Source organism: Vipera ursinii (genome assembly GCF_947247035.1).
Source record: "Vipera ursinii genome assembly, chromosome: 1".
NCBI lineage: Eukaryota > Metazoa > Chordata > Lepidosauria > Squamata > Viperidae > Vipera > Vipera ursinii.
Window position 1 is genome coordinate 74840194 of NC_139512.1, and position 26073 is coordinate 74866266.

The following is a 26073-nucleotide window of genomic DNA, read 5'->3' on the forward strand; positions in this document are numbered from 1 at the left end:
ACAGTCTTGAGGCAAGCCATCCCACTGGTTAGCCATTCTCACTGACAGGACATTTCTCCTTCATTCTAGGTTGGATCTTTTTTGTTAAGCTTCACCAGCTTCTTAGAAAGAACTAGACACAGAGTTTTTAGTACAAATCTTTCATGATAACAGACACATCCTCCTAAAATACCTCCAAAACATGTTTTTCCAATGGATTTTAACCTACAGCAAAGTAACATGCAAAGAGGTTGACACATTAGAATCAAATAGTTCATAAACAAAGCTGTACATTTTCAAGTGTGCTGGGATAAGGGTCATTGCAACTGGACAAATGACACCATTCATTTATAAGTTTCATAACGATGAAATGCTTTAGCAATCTTGCTGCTTTAACAGAAAGAAATGACCCCACAAGCAGAGTAATATTGGCATGAAAAATCTGCCATTCAGCCACTTTGATGCCAATTGCTGATTGAAGACTTTTCCCACACAGCTTTCCGCTAACATTACCTTAGCCATACACAGTTAAATTCCCCTCCAAAATACCCTACAGGGAGCTAAGTTTTTATTTTCATATTTTGAATAGTATCAAGACATAGTCAAACAACAGGCATGTAGTCAGATTGTTAGTTCAAGATCATAAAGTGATCGTTTGATTTTCAGTAGATTTTTAAAAGTCTTGGTTGTCATTATATGTATTTAAACAATATATAGATAAGCTACCCAGATTTACATTGGATACTGAATTGTACCAAGTGTCACACAAAATTTCACTTTCTACTTTTGGAAATGTCATATCTTTAGGGAATGACATTCAAACTTTACAAATAATTCTATTTAATCGCAACATAATCTAGTTGGCTCAGTCACCCCAAAGTCAGAAGCGTATGACAGTCACTAGGATTATTCATAAAAAAAAAACCTCTATGCAGCTGCTTTTATTTTCTTGGTGATTTTCCTTTTTGTTGTTCTGTCTCATTGGATAGATGAAATAAAAGAAAGGTGGGTTACTAATGAGAAATTGTGTAATTTCTGGATACACCACTCCAGAGTTCCATAAAGAGACAGAGTAATACAGCTTCATCAGAAAGTACCCAAATTCCACAAACTATTTGCACCAATGTTTCCTTGTAATGAAGTAGAATAGCAACATATAGGACTACACTCCATAAACGTTATCATGAAAAAGCAATAGCCTTACTATTTCAAGTTATTAGAAAATGCATCCAGAAGCAAAGGAATAACCCTCCATTTTACATTACTTTAAATGTAAATGTCCAGCAAGGCTCTATACTGTCGTCCTGCCTATTTAACTTATATGCAGAGCACATCGTGAGAAAGGCAGGGCTAGATGAATCAAAAGTTGGAATTAAGATTGCTGGGAGAAATATCAACAACCTAAGATATGCAGATGATACCACTCTAATGGCAGAAAGTGAAGAAGAACTAAAGAGCCTCTTGATGCGGATGAAGAAGGAGAGTGCAAAAGTTGGCTTGAAACTTAACATTAAGAAAACCAAGATCATGGCATCCGGCCCTCTCAATTCCTGGCAAATAGATGGGGAAGAAATGGAGGTAGTGACAGATTTTATTTTACTGGGCTCCAAGATCACTGCAGATGGGGACTGTAGCCAAGAAATTAAAAAACGCTTGCTCCTCAGGAGGAAAGCCATGGCAAATCTAGACAGCACACTCAAAAGCAGAGACATCACCCTGTCAACAAAAGTGCGTATAGTCAAGGCTATGGTCTTCCCAGTTGCAATGTATGGCAGTGAAAGTTGGACCATAAGAAAGGCTGAGCGCCAAAGAATTGAGGCCTTTGAACTCTGGTGCTGGAGAAGACTCCTGCGAGTCCCTTGGACTGCAAAGCGATCAAACCGGTCAGTCCTAGAGGAGATCAACCCTGACTGCTCTTTAGAAGGCCAGATCCTGAAGCTAAAATTCAAATACTTTGGCCACCTAATGAGAAGGAAGGGTTCACTGGAGAAGAGCCTAATGCTGGGAAAGATTGAGGGCAAGAGAAAAAGGGGACGACAGAGAATGAGGTGGCTGGATGGAGTCACTGAAGCAGTAGGCGTGAGCTTAAATGGACTCCAGAAGATGGTAGAGGACAGGAAGGCCTGGAGGAACATTGTCCATGGGGTTGCAATGGGTCGGACACGACTTCGCAGCTAACAACAACAACAAATGTTATAAGTGCAGTTGAGGATAAACTTTCAAAAGAAAATAGCACAAGGAAAATACTATATTTCTTCCTTTCTATAGTACTAATAAAGATAGTCCTCGAGTTACAAATGTAATGGAGCCTGCCCGTTCCATTCGTAACTTGAGAATTCATGGGAGTGAATCTTGTACCTTGAACAAGATCACTCCCTGCTCGTTAACATGAGCGAGGCTTGTTAAGTGAACATGAGGTATCTCAGTGTGGTTGGAAGGCCATGGTGGGCCTAGTGATGGAACAGGCCCCCAAGGCCTCAGGACCCACTAAGATACGTCATGCTTCCCCCTCCCTTCCTGCCGCACCGGACTCACTTATCTTGAAAAGATTCATCCCCTCTCTACAGCTGTTTCTGCATTTGAGGGAGAATTGATGGCAGTTCCTGGGTGTCCATAATATTGTGCAAGTACAGGCTCCCCTCCTCTTTTGCAGAGAATGGGATCCTGAACTCTCACGGTGTTTGTGATGCTTATCTCCTGCTTCCACCCCCAACTCCTTTCCACCACTGCCGGAGCAATTTTCACCACGACGGAGACCTTGGGGAGACTGGAAGCTCCATCTGCATGCAAATACACGCTCCTTTCTCAAGCACCTCACTGGCAGCCACGTGGAGCTTCCAGACTCTGCAGGTCTCTGTCCAGGGAAAAAGAATTTGAGTGAATATAGGGTGTTTGGAAATGAAGCATTCACTTTGTTTCCAAATGCACCATAGCCCTGAAACACTTTTTATCCAAACGGTGACCTGACAAGACAACTGCAAGCTCCGTGTGGCTGTCAATCCACACTTAGAAACAGAGCAAAAGACTCCGCGGCAGAGAGGAGACAGATTCTGCAAGGCGAATGCATCTGGCGCAGCAGGAAGGGAGGTGGAAACAGTTGTGGAGAGGGGGGGGAATAGGGTGAATGTTGCAGAGCCTCTGCAGTCCTTCGTAAGGACGAACGACTGCTGTGGTGCTGCAGTATTCGTGATTTTGGGTCTTACTTGTAAACACTAGGGGGCGCTTGTCACGTAACTTCAATTGAGTGTTAAGTGAACGCTCGTAACTCGGGGATTACCTGTAACAGACTCTCCATCTCTCTGTTTCAGCCATCCCGACTTGCACATAGTCCTCACTTTATCAGATCAATCAAGTATTGATCCAGGAATTGACCAACCAGCTTGTCACTCAAGTCTGATGTCATAAGCTAAGAGACAGTGACTGACCCAAAGTCACCCCACCAGCTAAGGCAGGACTTGGACTCACAGTCTCCTGGTTTCTGGCCTGGTGCCTTAATTACTAAACCAAACTGGCTCTCTAACAGCTCACCTACCTACAGTATCTATTTCAGACATGTCAAACACAAGGCCAGGGGGCCGGATCCAGCCCGCGAAGTGGTTTCATGTGGCCCGCGAAGCCATCCTGGAAACAGTGAGGGAACGGCCCCCACTGCCTTGGCCGTGGCCCAGAGACCCTCAGATCTGTCTCACTCCTGCCCAGGCCCCCATAGGCACCCTTGATGCGAACGATGTAGACCTGGCCATGCCCACCCAATAGGCCATACGCACTTTAGCCACGCCCACCCTGGCCATACCCACCCGGCCCCTTGAGGGCAACCGCAATGCTGATGCAGCCCTCAATGAAATTGAGTTTGATACCCCTGATCTATTTTGTTCACCCTGATGAAAGTGATAAGATGGGAAGGGAGGACAAACCCAGGAGAAGTATCTAGAAAACATGATTTGCTACTGGGCATTATTATTATTAAAGCTTTTCATAGATTCTGATTGCTATGAGGTTTTTATTTTGTTTGTTTGTTTTGAACTTAGAACATTATTTAATATAAAAGTGGGTAAAGCACACCCTGGAAAATACCTTGCGGCCAATAGCAAGGTTGTCAGCCAGAGGTTCAAAGATATTATCTGGTAATAAAAGATATAGGGTGTAGTTTTATTTAATTATTTTAATGCAAAAGAATAAATGTTAATTTATGTGGGTGATTAAAGAAAAATAACTCTGCGCACCTGTATCGCCTCAGGGAAGAACAACTAATGCAATTCAGTCAGTCACACTCCAAAGTTAACAGCAACCAGGTTATTTTCATCTTTGCCCCTCCCACCCTTTTCTCCACTTGCCCCAATTCTATGCTCAGTAATTCCAGAAATCATTCTAGCTAGAAACAGTGTTTACCAGATTCAAATATAAACAGGCAATAATTGTCTGCATTTCTCACACCTATTAGGATTTTTTTCTCTCCACACAATGGGAAGATACACATACACAAACACACATACAATAGCGGGGGGGGGAGGAGAGGGAGGAATCTCTTGGCCCAGCTCTTTGCCTAAGTTCTGAGTTCTGAATATTAGTGAATAGTTGGGAGCAGTTACAAAGCTACCATGTGAAATGTATGAATTGTATTACCGTAGAAGAACCTGTAAGTTCTGTTAAAAGATCATTCCATGTAATATTTATTTCAAAATATTTGAGCTACCATGCACATTTCTCACATCTTTAAATGCAATCTCTTCTAGTGACATCCAAAAAATTACAAGCAGATTTCCCTTGCTCTTCTCCTTTCAAGCAAGTCCTGAATCTGCCAAGTTGGAAAATACAATCTGTGTAGAAAACTATGCAAGTTGTTGGAAGACACACACACCCCTTCAAAACTTGCTACTATAATTAGTAATTTTAAGTACATAGTATTAACTGTGGTGAATCAGGCCAAAGTCCAACTTAGTTCCAAGTTCCAAGAGATGGAAACATACTGTTGTGAGCACCCGGATAGCTACGATTGACTGGAGCCAGAATGGTTACGCTATAAAGAAATTGTGCCATATTAAACTGATCTCCTTCATAGATATAATTACATAGATATAATTGACATCATGGAATTTGCTTGTTTGTTTCTTCCATTTCTATGGATGCTACTCTCAGTCAATGACTGAGCCTACACTTCAAAAAAACATATTAGTTAAAAATATGGAAAACTTTTTTAAAACAATGAAAACAGTAAAACCAATAAAAGACTAAAAACATCCAAATTCAACGTACATGGGAACAAGGTACTTGGCCAGTTAGCAATATAGCCAGGAAACAGGACCCTTGACACATTTAGAGTCCCAGGCCTGGGAACATCGCTAGGTTTTTAGGGCCTTACGAAAGGCTAACAGGGTTGGGGTCACTCTGATCTCCAAAGGGCAAATGTTCCATAGAGCAGGGGCCATTCTTTTACTGACAGGATCCCCAGCACACCCCTTCTGCTCGACCTGGCTATATATATAGGTTTTCGCGGGTGTTTATATGTAGATCTTTGGTCATTCGGGTTTTTTCCCACGTAGAATTGGAGGTATCAGGGCAACGTTTTGACGAAATCTCATCCGTCATCCTCAGGCTGGTGACTTCAGCTTCGTTCTTCTGGGAGAAGTGATGTTTGTGATGTCCCAAAAGAACGAAGCTGAAGTCACCAGCCTGAGGATGACGGATGAGATTTCGTCGAAACGTTGCGCTGATACCTCCAATTCTACGTGGGGAAAAACCTGAATGACCAAAGATCTACATATGTGTGTGTGTGTGTGTGTGTGTAAATTATTCAATTCAAAAGACTTGACAATACTTAAAACATACACACACACACACACACACACACAAGGGACGCAGTGGCTCAGTGGGTTAGGATGCTGAGCTTGTCGATCAGAAGATTGGCAGTTTGGCAGGTCGAATCCCGAGTGCCGCATAGGGAGCACCTGTTACTCCTCCCAGCTTCTGCCAACCTAGCAGTTCGAAAGCACGTAAAAATGCAAGTAGAAAAATAGGGACCACTACGGTGGGAAGGTAACAGCGTTCCGTGCGCCTTTGGCGTCTAGTCATGCTGGCCACATGACCACGGAGACGTCCTCGGACAAGCGCTGGCTCTTCGGCTTTGAAACAAAGATGAGCACCGGCCCCTAGAGTTGGAAATGACTAGCACACATCATGTGTGGGGGAACCTTTACATTACTTTATATATATATAGTGCGCACTTGGCTTCTCAACAAAACCTGAGTGCCTCATGATAGCCTCTTTTATAAATGATAAAATATAAGCTAGATGCTGTTGGATGCACTCACAGTTGGTTCAACAAAGGTACACAAATTGGGCTCATTAATGGCTCTACTTCAGGCTAGAGGGAAATACCAAGTAGAGTGCCATGGAGCTCTGCCTTGGACCCTACGATGTTCAATGTTTTAATTAATTACTTGGATGAGGAAGATGGGGGAACATTTACTAGGTCTGCAAATGACACTAAATTGGGAGAGGTGGCTAATTACTTTAAATGAAACTTTAAAAAATTAGAAAGAGCTAAAGGCTGAGCGGTGGGCTGATTTGAATAGGATGGAATTTAGTAGAGAGAAATGTAAAAACAATGCATCTGGGTGGGCAAAAAGGTACAAGTATAGGATGGAAGAGATTTCGCTTGGCAAAAATGCTTGTAGTTGACAAGGACACCTAGCTTCTTTTCACAAGTTAAATATGAGCCAGCCTAAACCAGCTGCTGAAAAGATAAATGCTAACTTGAGATGCACTATCAGGACCAGAGAGTTTAGATTACAGGGAAGGAAGTACTGGTAAACACATCCTTGGCAAAGGGGTGATACTGTCAACATTTATAGAAGTGGTAGTCTGACCCCTCCTGAAAAAGCCATCACTAGATCCCCACCTCCTGGACAATTTTTGTTCTGTCTCTACCTTTCCCATTTTAGGGAAGTTGTTGAGAAAGTTGTCACAGTTCTGCTATATAAAGCTCTGGAGGAAACAGATTATCTGGACCTCTGGATCCTTCACTCAAGTTTTAGGCCCAGTCATGGTACAGAAATGGCCCTGGTCACACTTGTGGATGACCTCTGACAAGAGCAAAATGGAAGTAGTGAAACCCCCCCCCTTGGCTCTTTTTGACTTCTCAGTGGGTTTCAGTACCACAGATCATAGTATCCTTCTGGACCGGCTTCAGCGGTTAGGTAGAGACAGCATAGTTTTGTGGTAGTTCTCCTTCCTCTAGATAGGTTCTAATCAATGTTTTTGAAGGGAGAGATGTAGCTAATAGCTCCCGTTTGTGGAATAGCCATTTGTGGAACCGTTTGCCGGTTGAGCTCCGGATGGCGCCCGACCTTCGCTCCTTCCGACGTGATCTGAAGACCTACTTGTTCGAACAAGCCGGCCTGGCCTGATGGGTGATGGGTTTGGATTTTAATATATTTTTAGTGCATTTTAACTTATTGTTGTTAGTTTTGGGCACCTTGTTTAATCTTTTTTTAATATTTGTATTCTTGTATTTTTATATGTTTGCCCTGTTCACCGCCCTGAGTCCTTCGGGAGAAGGGCGGTATACAAATAAAATAATAATAATAATAATAATAATAATAATAATAATAATAATAATAATAATAATAATAATAATTGCAATTAGACTTATATATTGCTTCACAATGTTTTACAGCCCTCTTTAAGCAAACACCAAAAACCCAAAGGGCAGCCTCAATGGACCACCAGGTCTTTTTCTGCCATCAGTTTTCTATACTCTTCTGTTTCTATACTGGATCAGGAAAGTAGTTTTGTAATATAATTAAATGGATTTCCATTAAGAATTATGAGAATTATAATTTTAAAGTTACCAAATAAATGGAGAGAACAGTGTTAAAGATTTTTTTTTTTAAAAAAATAAACATATATACGTTTTGCACGTATCAACTTATTCTCGGCCTATTCTTATGAAACAAAGATGATGGAGAACTAAGCACTCTCAAACCCAGAAAATCTGAAGCAAAGTCCATTTCATTTTCCTTTGACTTCAATGTTTGCAATCTCTCTCACTCAGTTATCTTCAGGTTATATATTTTTCTGTGGTACTGTATGTAACACATCGAAATTTACTTTGGAATTATGTCACATGAATCTAAAGCTGTTTCCAGATCACAAAAGCTAAGCAAAATATATGTCAGTCATGAAAGTACCGCAACAGACTGAAATAACTCTCCCTCTGAAGGATCTCCAATCAAAGGTATCTACAGTGCACTACAACAAATGAGAAAAGAGACAGGCTAAAGAGAAGAGAGTTATTGCAATGTCCATTCACTAATGAAAACATAAATGTATTAGTCTTCGACATCACTTAGAGACAGATTTAAAACAATTATTTCTCCTAATTTGTATTCTTTCCTTTTCATTTATTTAATCAGTTGTTATACTGCTCACTCACCAAGCAACTCTGGGAAGTTAGGAAGGGTTAAAAATGTCAAAGAATAGAAAATTGCAATTAAATGGACACTTCCGGGTGGCAAGGCTCCGTCGATGGCGGCCGTTCCAACCGTCAGCCCCGTTGTTTTCCATTGAATCGTGAAAACACCAACAATCAGCTGTTTTGCGGTTCGGAAACCCTCCCCTCAGGAGAAGAGGGGAAGGTGAGCATTCAGGTATGGGTAGAGCTCCCCTAGACCCCCAGAATTATTATTCTGGGGGTTGAAGGGTGAGAGCTCCCCCGGAGCCTGAATTAGCTCCGGACTCGGGGACTCCTCTGTTCCAAGGCTTTGGAACAGAGCAGGACGCTGCAACCATCCCTGCAATCAATATCATATTTTGGATTACTTGGATGCAGGCAGAGCTGTGCAGGAAAATATTGAAAAAGCAAGTATATGATCTTTAACTCCGGTTTATTCTAAAAGAAAGGAAGAAAGATGGCGAAGGAGTGAATTGCCAGTGAAAATGGGAAGAACAAAAGGACAAGGGAAATATTATAAAATAAAAGATTAAGAAGGAAGAAATTGTGTTTTTTAAAATCACTCTGCGCAAAATATTTGAAATTGGTCTAAAAGTGAACTTAAAGATTTGGACATTTAAGAGGGAAGTAACAAAGTTGCAAGCTGGGTGGAAAAGTGAAACTGCGCAACAAAAGTTAACTGGGTGTTAAAATGGCTTCTAAACCAGCTAAAGTTTCCGCTCCTAGAAGTGCTGGTGCATCACCAGTTCAACATTCTGCATTACAGGCTTTGATGCCACCCCCTGTGGCACCTGCACCCGCATTAACATTAAAAGATTTACAAGATGCTTTAAAAATTCAATCTCAGCAAATATCTGAACTTATTAATGAGAAGAATAAAGAAATATGAGAGGACATTTTAGCGGCATTTCAGGGGCTGGCAGTTTGTATTGAGCATTTGGATGAACGTGTGGAAGAGGTGAATCAAAATAATTTGAGATTGGATGCCAAAATGTCTGAAGCTGAGAATAAAATGGATAAGATTGATGACGATATGGTTATGATGCAATATAGAGATATGGAGTTTGCTTTCAGGATAAGAGGCTTGAAAGAGAATCCAAAGGAAAATTTGAAAGAGTTATTGGCACAAGCCTTGGAACCGATTTTGGGGTGGCAAGCAGAAGATATTATAGTGGATATAGATAAAATATTTCGTGTCAACTCTTGGATTGCCAGGCAAAGAAAATTACCTAGAGATGTGGTTGTTTATTTTACAAAGAGATTGATTAGAAATGTGATTATTCAAGCTTTTTATAATAATAGATTTAAAGTGGCTGATCAAGAAGTTTTAATTTTGAAAGAAATTCCACCAAGAATTTTAAGGAAAAGGAAAGAATTTGCTTTTTTGGCAGATGAATTAAAGAAACGGCAGCTTCAGTTCAGATGGGAGATACCAATAGGCTTGGTGGTGAATTATGCAGGTACGAGATATCGTCTTAATACAGTTTTGAAGGCACGAGACATTTATTCTAACATATTGAAAGCAGGTTCTCCGCCATCCCCAGAATTTAAAGGAAGGAAGGAAGAAGGAGTGCAACAGACACAAATGGAGAGTATACAGGGAGATGAAGAAGTTATCTCGCGGATGTTTAAAGAACGTCAGCAAACTTCAGAAATTTTGCAGCCCCAGGCATCATTAGAAGAGGTTAAGGATCAAAGAATGACACGGGCTGCAACCAGACGAATGAGACAAGAACAACAGAAATCTACAATTACATCTCAAGAATCTACTTATAGTGAAGCAGTGGGAGGAGCGAGACCGAAGAGGCAGGTGCTTGTGGTTTTGCAAGATGCGCTCCGAAAGCTTCAGGTCGCAAAAGATGGCAACAAAGTTTTTAACCTGGAATGTTAATGGATTAAACCCCCCGCAAAAGAGAAAGAAAGTATTTCAGTATTTGAAACAATTTACAGGAAACGCATATTCGTGTATCAGACCAAAAATATTTGATAAATTCCAGACTGGGTATACAGTTTAGTGTGTCTGCTCCAGATAAGAAAAATGGAGTAGTTATCTATGTGAAGAAGAATTTAACAGCTAATTTAATTGAAGCTGATAAACAAGGAAGATATATTATAATTGAACTTTTAATAGAAGGCAAGAAAATACTTTTAGTTGGATTATATGCACCTAATCAACAGCAAGGAGAATTTTATAAACTTTTACATAACAAAATAATTCAATGGGATTATAAATTGTATATTTTGATGGGAGACTGGAATGGAGTGCTGGACACACAGAAAGATAAAAAAGGTCTTTTTAAAAGTACTCCAAATCATGCCAGATTGCCTAAATCTTTTTTTGAGATGAAAGATGACTTGGAATTGAGAGACGTTTGGAGAGAATGAAATTTGGAAGAAAAAGATTTTACCTTTTTTTCCTGATAGACATCAATCTTTTTCTAGGATTGATTTTGTATTAACTACTAATGATTTTTTTCTAGGGTTAAGATGATTAAGATATGTCCAAGAATTTTATCAGATCATAGTCCAGTATGGATGGAGTTGGATAAGGAGAGGGAAGATAGGAGGTCTTGGAGATTAAATGAAAATTTGTTTAGATATCAAGAAAATGTGGATGAATGTAAAAATATATGAAAGAATTTTTTAATATAAATATGTATAAGGGTACTCCTATTGAAATGGTTTGAGATGCAAGTAAAGCCTATATGAGAGGAGTGTTAATATATTTGAATAACAAATATAGACGTAGATTGGAATATAAGCATAAAGAGGTAGAGGAGGAAATTAAAAGGAAAGAGAAGGCTCCAATTTTGAACCCATCTGATAAGAGGGTGAAAGAAGCAATTACTTTGTTAAGAGGTCAGTTTAATATGTTGATGGCAGATCAAGTGGCAACTAACCTAAGGTATGTTAATCACAATACTTTTTGCAATGCTAATAAGCCGGGTAAGTGGTTAGCTTATTTGTTAAGGAAAAAACAAAGGTCACATAACATAGATAAGATAGAATATAAGGGAAAAGAGGTGTTTCAGCAAAATTATATTAAAAAGGCTTTTGTTGAATTTTATTCTAAGTTATATGCTAATGATATAACTCAAGGTTTAGATATAGATAGATATTTACAAGAAGTGAATATCCCTGTTCTTACACAAGAGCAAAGGGAAGGGATGAATCAATTGATAAATGCTGAAGAAATTATTCTAGGAATTAAACAATTAAAAGTGGGTAAAGCACCAGGAACAGATGGTTTGACTGCCATTTATTATAAAAATTTACAGTTAGAAATAAAATAATTAAATAAAAGAATTATTTAGAACAATTCAATCTGGAGGAGAAATGCCTCCATTGTGGAAAACAGCTTTTATATCGTTGATTCTGAAGGAAGATCAAGATCTTACCCAAACCAAAAATTACAGGCCAATATCGCTTTTAAATACTGATTATAAGATATTTGCTAAAATTTTAGCAAATAGATTAATGAAGGTTATGCAGCAAATGATTCATAGTGACCAAACAGGATTTATAAGTGGTAGACAAATGAAAAATAATGTGAGACATATTGTAGATTTATTGGAATTTTTGGAGAGAAATAACCAGGTCTCTGCAGCGCTGATCTTTTTGGATGCTGAAAAGGCCTTTGATCAATTGAATTGGCAATTTTTATTTAAAGTATTAGAGAAGATGGAGTTTGGGGATAAGTTTCTACAACCTATTAAAGCAATATATCAGAAGCAAACAGCTCAAATAATAATTAATGGTAGTTTGACAGAAGCATGTAATATTGAAAAGGGTACAAGACAGGGGTGTCCGTTGTCACCTTTGTTGTTTGTTCTAATACTGGAAATATTATTGATTAAGATACGTGACTCAAATTAAATTAAGGGAATTAAAATAAAAGATCAAGATTATAGATTGAGAGTGTTTGCGGATGACTTGGTTATTACATTAAGTCAACCAACTCAGTCGATTGTAGTCCTGATGGAGATAATATTGTTATATGGAAAAGTTTCTGGATTTAAGATAAATACGCAAAAAACTAAAATACTGTCTAAAAATATGACTACAGAACAAAAGGTAGTCCTACAAAAATTAACAGGATTTGAAATAGTTAAAAAGATTAAATATTTGGGGGTATATCTTTCAGCTTCAAATGTGAAATTATATAAAAATAATTATGAATTATGGTTGAACATACAAAAAGTTAGATAGTTGGAAAAAATTACAATTGTCTTTATTGGGAAGAATTGCAGCAGCGAAAATGAATGTTTTACCAAAATTTTTATTTTTGTTTCAAATGATACCTATACTCAAAAAAGATTCAAATTTGGAAGAATGGCAGAAAGGTATTAATAAATTTGTTTGGGCAGGGAAAAGACCAAGAGTAAAATTTAATATAATGCAAGATGTATGTGAAAGAGGTGGTCTTAAAATGCCCAATTTTAAACTATATTATGAGGCTGCTGCTTTATCCTCAATTAGTGATTGGTTTAATCTAACACAAGGGAGATTATTGAATATTGAGGGATGTGATTTATTATTTGGCTGGCATGCATATTTATTGTATGATAAGAAGGTGGTTAATGTTTTTAAGACACATATATTAAAGTATGCCCTGTTGCGAGTCTGGAAAAAATATCGATATAAGTTAAATTATAAAATACCAATTTGGGCAATACCTAAACATGCAATAGAAAATATAAGTGTGGGATTTAAACATGATGTGACTGCATATAAAGAAATTCTTAGAATGGAAAGGAATGTATGGCAATTAAAGCCATTTAATATTTTAAAAGAAGAAAAAATAGTGCAGACTTGGTTTTAGTATGGGCAGTTACAAGCTAGATGGAAGGAAGATCAGAAAGTTGGTATTTTGACAACTGATGAAAATTTGGTTAAACAAATAAGAGATCAAAGTCCAGCGCATATAAGGAGGATATATAATGTACTGATAGAAATAGACTCAGAAGCGGAACTTGTTAAAGACTGCATGATAAAATGGGCCCAGAATTTTCAGGAGCCCATAATGATGGATATCTGGGAAAAGATATGGGTCAGAAATGTAAAATTCACACAGGCACAAAATTTAAGAGAGAATTTTTATAAAATGTTTTATAGATGACATTTAGATCCTAAAAAAATTAGCATGTATGTATCCGAATTATCAGCCTAAATGTTGGAGGTGTGGTTGTGATGATGCAACTTATTATCATATATGGTGGACTTGTAAAAAAGTTAAAGCTTTTTGGATTAAAATTTGGTGGAACATGCAGAAGATATTTAAGAAAAAAATAAGTTATTTCTGTTGGGTATTGTTACAGATTGTACTGTTATAGATACTAAATTGATGTTGAATTTAACTACGGCAGCAAGACTTTTGGTAGCGCAATATTGGAAGAAGGAAGAACTGCCTACTATGGAAGAGTGGACTGAGTTGTGCCTTACAGCAGGATTATCTGATTTCCTGATTCATCTCTGGGGAAGAAGGCTTCTTAAAGGCTGGTAGGAATGAGGCTCATTGAAATTTGGGACAGGGAGGAGATTGCTCCATATGGCCGTGATTCTTCTCAGTCAAGTCAACATTATTTCATATTTTTTTTCTTGGAAGTCTCTCTCAAATAGGAAACAGGTTACTGAAGAAAATCTGTGTTCTGTTGTAAGTCATTTCTATCAAGCATGTTATGCTTTGCTTGATTGTACTAAGAAAAATTGGAAACTTTGCAGAGATATGGAAAGCTGACAGAATTTAATTAATAAAATACATCAGTAATTGAAATAAACATAAGGGTTCATTACTCTAAGATAAATTAAAAATCTAGTATTCAGTTTGTGTTCATTATGGTTAAACCATCTGTAATAATAAAACAAGTATAATAAACAGCTGTTCTAACTCACTAGAGGAATATTAATCTTACTCATAATTATCTATAAAATATTAAGTCTTTTGTTGAGAGCTGCTTGTTTGCTCTGTTGCTTTTTAAAAAAAACAGTGTATGAGCTGTCAAGCCCAATGGTCAGTCAAACCTGGGATAACAAAAATTGAGCCCAAAGCATCTCACCTATTGTTCTATGGGTAGAAAATGGAGTTACCGGTAGATCTCTAGGTGATAAACAACATATCCTGACTCCTTCTAGTTTAAAAATAGCAACAATAAACAAGATTTCCAAATTCCCCAAATTAGGCTGAGATGTAGAAAAATTAAAAAATATGCAGAAATTTAAAGGAGTGCAATTTGAAACTGACTTAACTCTGTCAACACCCAGGTAAGTGAGCACTAATGACAGGAGTAATTCATAAGCATCAATTTCAAGCTAAAATGTTAAAGATACTCATTTTTTATAAATACAAGTTTTAAGTTATAGCATGATACAGCTGGGTGGATGGATGGATGGGTGGGTGAGTTGGATGAATGGATGCATGGATGGATGGTAGATATATATACTGGCTTATAAAAATCCATTACATTTGTATTTTTAAAAGCTTTTAAGTATGAAATTCCTTGTTTCATTACCTTTTATTTTAAAAAAAAACATTTCTTGTGTGAAAAATGTATGACACAATTTTTCTATCTTTATATTATACTTTCCAGAAGATATTATCTCCTCAAACTAATAACTCAGTCCATTCCATTGACTAGAAGAAGGTAATGCCATGCCACTTTCATACTGTTTCCAAAATATATAAATGGATATAAAATCACCAGAGGTTGAGCTTGATTTTATCTTTCATGATCTTGTAATATATATATTGATATGATGGCTATTGGTGATACCAGCATTGTAACATTCTGAATGTTAATCAGACAGAGTCAAACTACCGGTATCTATATTTTAAACAATGTTCTAGTCAAGCACATATAATAGAAATAAAAAAGTACCGTGTATATCAGAAACAAAAATACAGAAGAAACTTCCACATTTCTGCTTAAAGAGATTCTGACTCAGTTAACTTTATTTAGATTGGCTAATGGTAACCTTGTACACATTAAGGATGTAAAACGTATTTTCTATACCTTTTTTTCTACGTTATATATCACAAGTTTTTTAAACATTTGAATAAGCTGTAGTTGGTTTTGTTCATGCAACAGTTTAAACAAAATCTGAATGTAACTATTTACAATTAAGTATGGTTGATGAACCCAGTCATTCTCTTACATAAAAAGAAATATTTACTTCAGCTTTTTTGTTTCTTGAAAAAAAGAGTATTCAAAACAGAAAAAAAAACATACTTATATACGTGACTTTATGGCAGAAGAGTTAAATATTATGTTTAAAAGCAAAATGAAACTAAAATTAACACTTACCGGTACTTGCAGGTTAACTTGTATAAAATACATTACTAAGACATACACTGATAAGATTCATACAGCTTTGCTGTACAAATTGTTTAACCTTATAAACCTATATAAATCACAACTGGCTGGGTTAAAGATATGCTGAGCTAATTAGTTATGCTAATTTTATGGGCTAATGTGATATATGAAGCCAAACATTAATTTTCATTCAATATTATACATTCTTGGCAGATCAACTCTTTTTCTAGCTATACAGAACAATAGGATTAGAAAAAATTATGCTCAAATATAATTAAGCTATGAAACATACTGGCTGATGTTTGAAGGACCTAAATTACATCACAAAGTTGCAATAAACTTGAAAATGAGGAAGAACAACATACAAGGAATTATTTGGAGGAAAGATGCAATATAATCACCATAAGTAAATTAAAAACACAACGAATGCTACCATGTTATACTTAATTAAGACATTGCTTGTCATGAGTAATGGGGCAGGATACTTCAAATACCTAACAACTTTATTATAGAATCTATGAACTTACCATCTTAGCACACTCACTGTGAGATCTGCAACTATGAGACATTTTAGTGTGCTAAATTTGTATACTAAAAATAGAATCATTATACAATGATTTGTTTCAAATATTTGAAAGGGTACTTTTACAATTTTACATAATTAATACAATATTCCATGGCACAAATGGGAGCTGTTTTTTTTCAAAGCTCCTTAGTTTTCCAACAATATTAGCTCTAGATAAAAGTCTGAGATAATGGTATACGTGACTTGGTATATATTTGATGTATATAGTTTATGCATATATTTCATGGTAATTGTTCTACTTCAAGTATTTCTCAGAAACACTAGTTTAAAGTTTATGGCTGATGGCTCTCAGCTAGCAGAAATTGGTATCAATTTCCCAAGTTGTTACTTCCTTGCAAGGGTGTTGAGGTTAGGTTTTAATTTTTTTCTCTTTGTATTTTAAATTTCAATAAATTTATGATAGTTTTATCTTAATTCACACTTATCTATTTAATTACGTATATTAAGCTTCTCAAACCATATTTAATGGAAGGACTTTTATATGAACAAATTTACTTTCTCATGCCCGATTCTACATGAATACAAAGGAAGAAAGTTTGTTTGTTTGCATACTATCTTCATTATTTTTACGAATAACTCAAGGCAGCTAACATACCTGATACTCCTTCCTCCTCCTATTTTCCCCAAAACCACCACCCTGTGAGGTGAGTTGGGCTGAGAGTGACTGACCCAAGTTCAGCCAATTAGCTTTCATGGTTAAAATGGGACTTGAACTCATGGTCTCCTGCTTTCTAGCCTGTTGCCTTAACCACTAGAGCAAATTGGTCCTTAAGTTGAAAGTTTTATGGAAAATAAATGTTTGAGAATGATGACAATAATCTCTATGGAACAGCTGAGCAGCTTCTTATATTTAGCTGTTCATACCTGTCTACCAGATAGGAATACCTACCACTGTGTAAGTGCAGCTAGAGAAGATAGGGGACAAGTTAACGAATCATAAAATTATTAAGGAATATTACTCAGAGCAAGTTATACCCGATAGAAGTAAAGTCAGAAAAAAGGAGGTAATGGCAAATCACATCTGAAAAAACCTTGCCAAGAAAACTGCATGGACTTAATTCTGTGAGAATCTGACATGACTGAATGGGGAAAAAAATTATATGCAAACAGAACCAGGCTCACACTACAGAAAACTAACAATCCAAATGTTTGACATAGTATAAGTTCATTTCTTTTCAGCCACTGAGATCTATGTACTGTCTGCTAAAAGTTTTGGAAGCTAAACCCCGAATAGCAATGTTAATTTTAAAAAAAACCTAAAAAGAAGAAAATCATGCATTTAAAGAGTATAATTTTTGCCTTAAGATGTATCTTATTATTTCCACAACCGCAGGAATCAGTTGAAGCAGCTCCATCCTTTATATACACAGGTTGTGATAATAAATGTAGAAATCAAAATAGTGCAATGCATTTTGTGATTTGCTTCTCTTGCTCCAACTGCAGATGTTCATACCCACAATAAGCATGGTTAGAATAGCAACTTTAAGATATTGTATAATCCTCAAATAGCTGTTTCGGAACAGCTATTGTTTATGTTTATACTACATGTTTACTGTTAGTGCTATTTCATGGCTAACTGAACCATGTTTCTCTCCATGGATCCAACTGTCTACATTCTTGTAACACATAATAAATTAAACACACTAGTTGGATTCACAAAATATTCTGAGCAATAAATATTGTAATTATATCCTAGCTCAATACAGTATGTCACGCCATAGGAAGTTTAGGCATAAAACTAGCTGGGTGACTTTAGACCATTCATTTTCTCTCAGCTCTATGAAAAAGGCAAAATGGCAAACCACTTCCAAAAAATGTTGCCAAAAAAGCTGGATGGACTTGTCAACGAACTCATCAGCAGTTAAGACTAACTTGAAGGTTGCCTGCACATATACATATACATGTCATGCAAAAAAAATCAGCATTACAGAATCAGTTGTTTTAGGCTACAGCTTTTTTTTTTTAATGCTTATTCTATTCAGGAATGCTGAATAGACCACAGACCAGAGCTGGAATAAAAAATTGGAAATTCTAACCCTCCTTAATAATTCTCAGACATCAGATTAACAAAAAAATGCTTACGTATTTCCAGTAGAACCAATTCTTTTAGCCTTTTTATATTGATATTGCACATCATAATATAGCAACTGGAATAAGACAAAAGGTCCAAAAAGAAAAATAACAGTTCATGCCTATACCATTCTCTGCTTTGCAGGAGTTTGTGTGATTCATCTTTAATTCCATCACAACTATTCAGAGGAGGAGGGGGTCCCTTCCATTGCCTGGCAAAATGAGTTGGCCTGGCATGTCATTCCGTAGATAAAGTTACAATGCATGGGTTATGTTGCTGATCTAGGACATGTGTTCTGAGTCTGTACAATCTGGGAGTATTTTACCACTAAGAACAACATGGTCAAACAGAATCTAAATTAAGAACAAAAGCATTTCTCAGTCTTAAGCTCAACTGAAAACAAACACTTTTGTGTTTTTAGCTAGCATAGCAAAGACAACACACTGCTTCCTGAAGCCACTAAGCAACCTTGTTTTTAGTCATTCTCTCATTTATTTTTGTATCAAGCACAAATTGTTTTCATTCATGGTAGCCAGTCAGCAGTATCAAGCGTAAGTTAATAGTTGGCATATTACTGATAAGCAAACCTATTATTGCCATGGAAGTATTTCCTTTCCTTTCCTATTCTAATTACTGATCGGATTCACAGCATGATGTTGACTTTTACTTTGCATATTGTGTCATCTTTTTAAAATTCAGTCTGACTATGAGTCTGGCCGGCGTGTTCAACAAATCATAGTTTCAAATCTCCTGAGTTAGTATGATGAATAGTTCAGCCAAAGGTTGGGTTCTTAAAGATCACTTACCGTAGTTTAATTCCTTACAACATGAAGATCTTTGGATATTTCGATCCTAGATATCTTTAGTCACCAGAATCTGCTTAAAAACCTAGTAAAGTGCAATCTGCTATTTTCTGAGGTACAGAAAATACAATCAGGAAGTTCTTTCTAATATTTCACTGAAATTCTTTTGATGGTATCTGTTGGCTTTTAAATGTCTTCTCCGTGGAGCTTTATTGCTGCATAGAATTTGGTTGCCAAACCCAATCTGTCAACTTTCTCTGAACATTTTCCTAATTGCCAATGTCCTCCTTAAAAAGCATTGCTCAATTGTGCAGACTACTCCAAGTGAGGTTTGATCAAAGTGAAATAAAATCACAGTATCATTTCTCTTGATGAGGACATTATATACTTTTGTTGATACACAAGTAAGAGCTGCATTTGGGTAAATCAGACTTAACATTTAGTAAAATCCTGAGTTCTTTTTCTTACATATTAGTAAGAGATATTAATATCTATGGAGATTCTCAGTCATCCAGGCTATGGTAGTCCCAAAGGTTTTTTTTCCAAAACGCAACCAGACTTTGTTCTTCCTTGAAGATGTTTTGCTCCTCATCCAAGAAGCTTCTTCAGTTCTGACTGAATGGTGGAGAATGGAAGGATTTATATATTCCATATTAGTGCTTTTCACATACTGCTATCACTTTTGCTTCCATTATTTCAGGTTTTTATTCAAGAAATCTACTATTTGAGGTGGAACAACAGATAGTGCCGTGCCCCATTGCATATATAAGAGGTCAATGGAATGGCAGTTGAATTATTTTTCAATATGTAGCATTTGAATTATTTTTCAATAAGTAGCATCCTTCACTGCACCCGATGGCAACAAGCTAGATCAGAGGCAAAGGGCATGCTACGTGCCACAGAGTTCTCTCTTCTTCCATCTTCTTGCTTTTTCCCAAAATGACAGACAATAGGTTTTTTGTATCTTTTTCCATCTTAAATATTTTAAAAATGTTTTCTTTAGGACTCAGAAAGAGCTAAGCAAATTAATTAGCTGAATATATATCCCATCTGAAAATAATGGGAAAAATTAAAAGCACTTAGTTACAATAGTGGCTGATTTAGTCTGGATCTAACCCAGTTTTTTGCTTTCTGAAACCAATTGTGTAATATTTTGCTAACCATGGTTTATTAGATGCACAACAACTGTCTGATTTCATAGCTATGCCATAAACAATGGTTTAAAAATCGTACTACCATGTTTCCCCGAAAGTAAGATCCCAAAAATAAGCCCTAGCTTGATTTGGGGGGATGGGCCTAATAAAAAGCACTACCCCCCAAATAATCCCTGGTTTTGGAGCGAGGCACACACCTAAAAATCAAGCTAGGGCAGGAAGGGGCTGGAACTGCCCCATGCATCCCACACCCGCTTACCGTTGCAGCCAGGCCTCCCATTAATCGACACCTGCCTTGCCAGCCCACTTCTTCTGCAGCTGAAGGAAATGCCTCTGCAGCTGAGATTGAATCTATGGCTTGGCTGCAGAGATCTTTCTGGAAGGCCTCTGACGACAAAATGCAGGTCAGAGCTCCATTCTCAGCTGCAGAGGAATTTCCTTCGGCAACAGGAAAAGTGGGGCGGCTGGGCGGGGCTATCAGTGCCGCCGCTGCGAGGTAAAACTGTGTATAACAGATACCCAAAAAATAAGACCTCATGCCTTTTGGAGAGGAGGAGGAGGAGGAGGAGGAGGAGGAGGAGGAGGAGGAGGAGAAAAAGAAGAAGCAGAAGCAGAAGAAGAAGAAGAAGAAGAAGAAGAAGAAGAAGAAGAAGAAGAAGAAGAAGAAGAAGAAGAAGAAGAAGAAGAAGAAGAAGAAGAAGAAGAAGAAGAAGAAGAAGAAGAAGTAGTAGTCTTATTTTCGGGGGGAAACAGTAGCAGCATTCCCATGATGCATTAAATACAAACAACCCAAATGGGTTTAGTGTGCTGCAGGAACTCAAACTGCAGATATAACTAAATTAGAATATTACTAGTTTTATTTAACTGAACTAAATACATGTTTATGTTAAGTACTTAATTATATGAAGATAGGTGGCAAGCTAGAAAGGAAGGAAAATATGACCAGAAATCAACATGTGTATACTCAGTGCTTCAGGAGCTGGTTTTCAGGTACTATAATAAAAGTCAAGAACTGTCTGACTGGTAATGGCAGAAAAACACCAATTCCTCAGCGTTTCCTTTTTGTAAGAGAGCACAACATCTCTGGCACTGAGTAGACTCAAGCTCTATAAAATGCAATTTCTCTGGCAGGGACTCATGTTCTCACATGTCCACAGCTGGCACAAGATGAAGGAAAAAGGATTCTAGTAGAGAGGGGAAGGAAAGGAACTTAACTCAAGAGAGAAAATAATTAAAAGTTTCAAAATTGCTCTATGAAGAGTAAGCCCTCAATTAGAGATGGAATATATAAACCGCTTCACTGAAAAGGCCAAGTTTCATCAAAGGAACCAAGAATTCAAGGCTGAGAAACAGAATCAAACATGGTATAGCTAAGAATGTGAAAGTTCCTGGATGAATAGCCAAAACATTCACAAAGAGGCCACAGGAAAATCATTATGCCTGAACTCTGGCATCTAAAATGTGATTACATTACAAGATAAAGTCTGGAGTCCTTGGTGCTCTGAGCTTGGTTGTCTGCTTGCAGAAATTTCATTACTAGACAAGGTAACATTATCAGCTAGGGAACCACCAAGCTCAGAGATCACCAAGGTCTCCACAAAATGTGGTAATTATGTTGGCCTAATTTACAGGGCTATTGTAAGTAACACAGGTACTCCTGGACATACAACCACAATTGACACCAGAATTTCCATAGCTAAGCAAGTTGATTGTTAATTGAGTCGTGCCCAATTTTATGACTTTTGCCACATTTGGTAAGGAAATCACTTACCAAAGTGAAGTTAAGTGAATCACATACTCATTAAGTGACTCCGCCCTCTCCCATTGACTTTGCTTGTCAGAAGCCAGCTTGGAAGATTGCAAATGGTGTTCACCAGGTCCCCAGGACACTGAAACTGTTGTAAATGCATGCCAGTTGCCAAGTGCCCAAAATTTGATAATGTGACTATGGGGATGCTGCAATGGTTAGAAGTGTGAGGACAAGTTATGACACATTTTTGTGTTGTTATAACTTTGAACACTCGCTAAAAGAATGGATGTACATCGAGGACTACGTATACTTATATTTAATAAAAACTAAGCATATTTTGCAAAAACTAAGTCATATTATCAAAATTTATTTCACTACCTAGTTTCCATATTGGTAATATCCTTAACTCCGGCAATTAGTTTGACTCTGTTTGGAGGCTACATATCAATACTTCCTATTTAACTAATTGCAAATTAACCATGTTTTCATTTCAAAATAAAGCTGATTTTCCTTCTGCAATCCTGCTACTCTGTTTGACATAACCAATGGATTTTTTTCCTGTCTACAGCCTCTAAATTTTACTTTCTCATTCCATTACATTTTTTAAAGGAACGCACCCACCTCCAAATTCCCCTACAACGAATTTAGTGGACACATTATGTCTGCAATGTTGTAGTGAATATTCTGTATTCACAAAATTTTCTATATGGCATTAATTACAACAAAACATATTTCTGTGCACATTTTTTTCTTTACTGGGAAAGAAAGCTTAAGTTATATTATTCTTTATTAAACCAAGCAACTGACATTGCAACTTCTCATTAGAAATGAGAAATAATTTTTGAAACATCAACTTCTACAAGTATATTGAACACAAAGGTTGTGATGAGTAAAGAAAAATATGCACAGAAATATGTTTTGTTGTAATTAAATGCCATATAGAAAATATTGTGAATGTGGAATATTCACTACAATATGGCAGAAGGGATTTTGGAAGCACCCAATTAACTTGCATGATTTTTATGTGCATGTGACAAAGAGTGTTTATAAGATAGTTCACCCATCCCCAAAAGTAAAGAAGCTGAGTTAAGCATCTCTTCAAAGAACACCTGATATGACAGCCCTGGGCAACAAACAGTCTGAATAAGATTAACTTGATTTGGTTTCTCTTGTCACAATTGCCTATAATCTCACAGCTGAATAATACTATTAGCAAAACCTTGAGAAATACAATAAATCACCTGGAGGAGGGTTGCTATTCTCTTCAAAGAATGCTGTTTGAACAACTATAAGTCAATGCCAAAAAAGATTCAAAGGTGTTTTCTCAAATCTTGCTTACTTTCACTAGATTCATGTTAAACAAAGAATTATTCAACAACTTTTTTAAAAAAGCATTTCCTCCCCAGCCCCCCCCCCAGACATAAAGAGCAATGTTAACATTATAGGCATTCTAAATGGCATAGATGCAATTCAATGACTAAGATTTTCCTTTTTGAACAGAGATTCAATTTGGGGGTATTATTAGATTTTAAGTACTACATATAGCAGAAATGCAAGATTAAAACTAAGGTTTTTTTCTATTTATTTCTTTTAATATTAGTCAACTGAGTATGTTTTATATTTGAAGTTGTTTGCAGAATATATTTATTAATAAGGTAATCCTTATTTTCCAATTTTCTAATTGTTTTACCTTTGAAGATTAAGGACACATGTCAAATTTTGATTTGGCTTTAACTTTTTGTTGAAACAGAAAACTCAAAATGATTTTGATCCACTCAAAAACCCACTACCACTTCTAGGTGACTGTTAACCTAAGTGTCTATAGGCAAAGCAATTAATAAAAGGCATTAGGATGACTAATGGCCCTGTATCCCAACATCTTTTCAACTGACAACTAGATGGCTGGAGTGTAGAAAAATTTAGCCACCTTCACCCCAATTTTGTTTCTAATTCACTCCTTTTTTCCCCAACACTCAAGAAGAGAAGGAAATAGTAATAAAAATGATGATAGTGCCTAGCATTTCCTATTTTGGTAGGCCCTCTTTAGGCTCACATCTCTCTGTCCAAAGGCCAGAAGAGCATCTTAACTTTGTTTGTATGATACAACCTGGTTGCTACATCCTACTTCAGGTAGGAGTTTTGAAAATTTTGCCTATTCTTGAGACAAAAAAAACTAGGGTTCACACAGCACATTACCCCAATTAAACATAGCCTGCAAGTGCAGTTACACAGAGTAAAGATATTATGGGGGGGAGCAATGAAAATTATAAAATATTTAGATATTAAGCATTTTTATAGATAGTTTACAGTGGTAAATGAAATTTCCTCATAGTGACCAGATGCCCACATTGTTATTTATTTATTTATTATTCCCATTTATATCCCGCCCTTCTCCGAAGACTCAGGGCGGCTTACAATCTAAGCACAAATCAATATGCTTAGCAATAGCTGGTCACACACAGCTATTGTTAAGCCATAATTTGCTGATCAATGATTTACTGATTAAACCACAATTGGTGGGCTCTCACATTGATAAGCCACATTAGCGTATGGCTGGTCACACACAGAATTGTTAAGCCATAATTTACTGATCAATGATTTACTGATTAAACCACAATTGGTGGACTCTCACATTGCACCAACAGATATTGTTATTGCACTTTGTTTAATTTAGGGTTATGTGAACCTAGACAATAGGGGTCTGGTACTGTTCCATGGTTCAACAAACTATGGCTTATCAATATGTAAATCAGGCCTCTTCCTCAGAAGCTTCACTGCTTGGAGAACCAGGTGATGAACAATCACTCATTTATGCTGTTATTGTAATATAGCCTTCCTTCCTTCCTTCCTCTTTCTCTTTTATGTGCCAACCATTTCATCTAGAGGTGACTCTGGGCAGCTTACCAACATTAAAACCAGCAACCGTTAAAAGGATAAAACAATAAATAATGACAACTTATCATTGAAAGGTGGGTGCCGGGGAGGGGGGGAGAGAAGGAAGCACAAAGTACCCGGGGGACAGGTAGGGTCTTCTTTAATCCTAGAGCAGACATGTCAAACACAAGGCCCTGGGGCCAGATCCGGCCCGCGAAGTGGTTTCATGTGGCCCGCAAAGCCATCCTGGAAATAGCGAGGAAACGGCCCCCTCTGCCCTGGCCCAGAGACCCTCCTTCTGCCAGAGACCCCCAGATCTGTCCCACTCCTGCCCAGGCCCCCATAGGCGCCCTTGATGTGAACGATGTAGAGCTGGCCACACCCATCCAGTAGGCCATACGCACTCTAGCCATGCCCACCCAGTAGGCCACGCCCACCCAGGCCACGCCCACCCAGCCCCCTGAGGGCAACCGCAATGCTGATGCGGCCCTCAGTGAAATTGAGTTTGACACCCCTGTCCTAGAGTTACACCCAGAGTGATATTACTACAATATAAATAAATGTTTATTACTTCAAATGGTTATATTCGAAATGGTTACATTGGTTGGGTTTTCCAGTTTTCCCTTTACAGCAGACATGTCAAACACATGTCCCGGGGACCGGATCCAGCCCGCGAAGTGGTTTCATGTGGCCCGCGAAGCCATCCTGGAAACAGCGAGGGAACGGCCCCCACGGCCTTGGCCCTGGCCCAGAGACCCTCCTTCCGCCAGAGACCCTCAGATCTGTCCCACTCCTGACCAGGCCCCCATAGGCACCCTTGATGCCAACGATGTAGAGCTGGCCACGCCCACCCAGTAGGCCATACGCACTCTAGCCACGCCCACCCAGTAGGGCACGCCCACCCTGGCCATACCCACCCGGCCCCCTGAGGGCAACCGCAATGCTGACGCGGCCCTCAATGAAATTGAGTCTTGACACCCTTGCTTTACAGCACAATTTAGTCCCAAGTTCCGAAAGCGAGCAAGTACTGCCAGTGATACGCTTGCTCGTCCGGGTCCCTTAAAGCAGGGGTCTTCAAACTTGGCCCTTTTATG

The 26073-nt window shown here is 37.7% G+C and overlaps 1 protein-coding gene across 1 annotated transcript in view; it reads right to left on the bottom strand.

The window, feature by feature from the left end:
• The window catches only part of CSTPP1 (centriolar satellite-associated tubulin polyglutamylase complex regulator 1), a 163190-nt gene that overhangs the window by 136600 nt on the left and 517 nt on the right, over positions 1–26073 (bottom strand). The gene's annotated exons all lie outside the window — the stretch shown is intronic.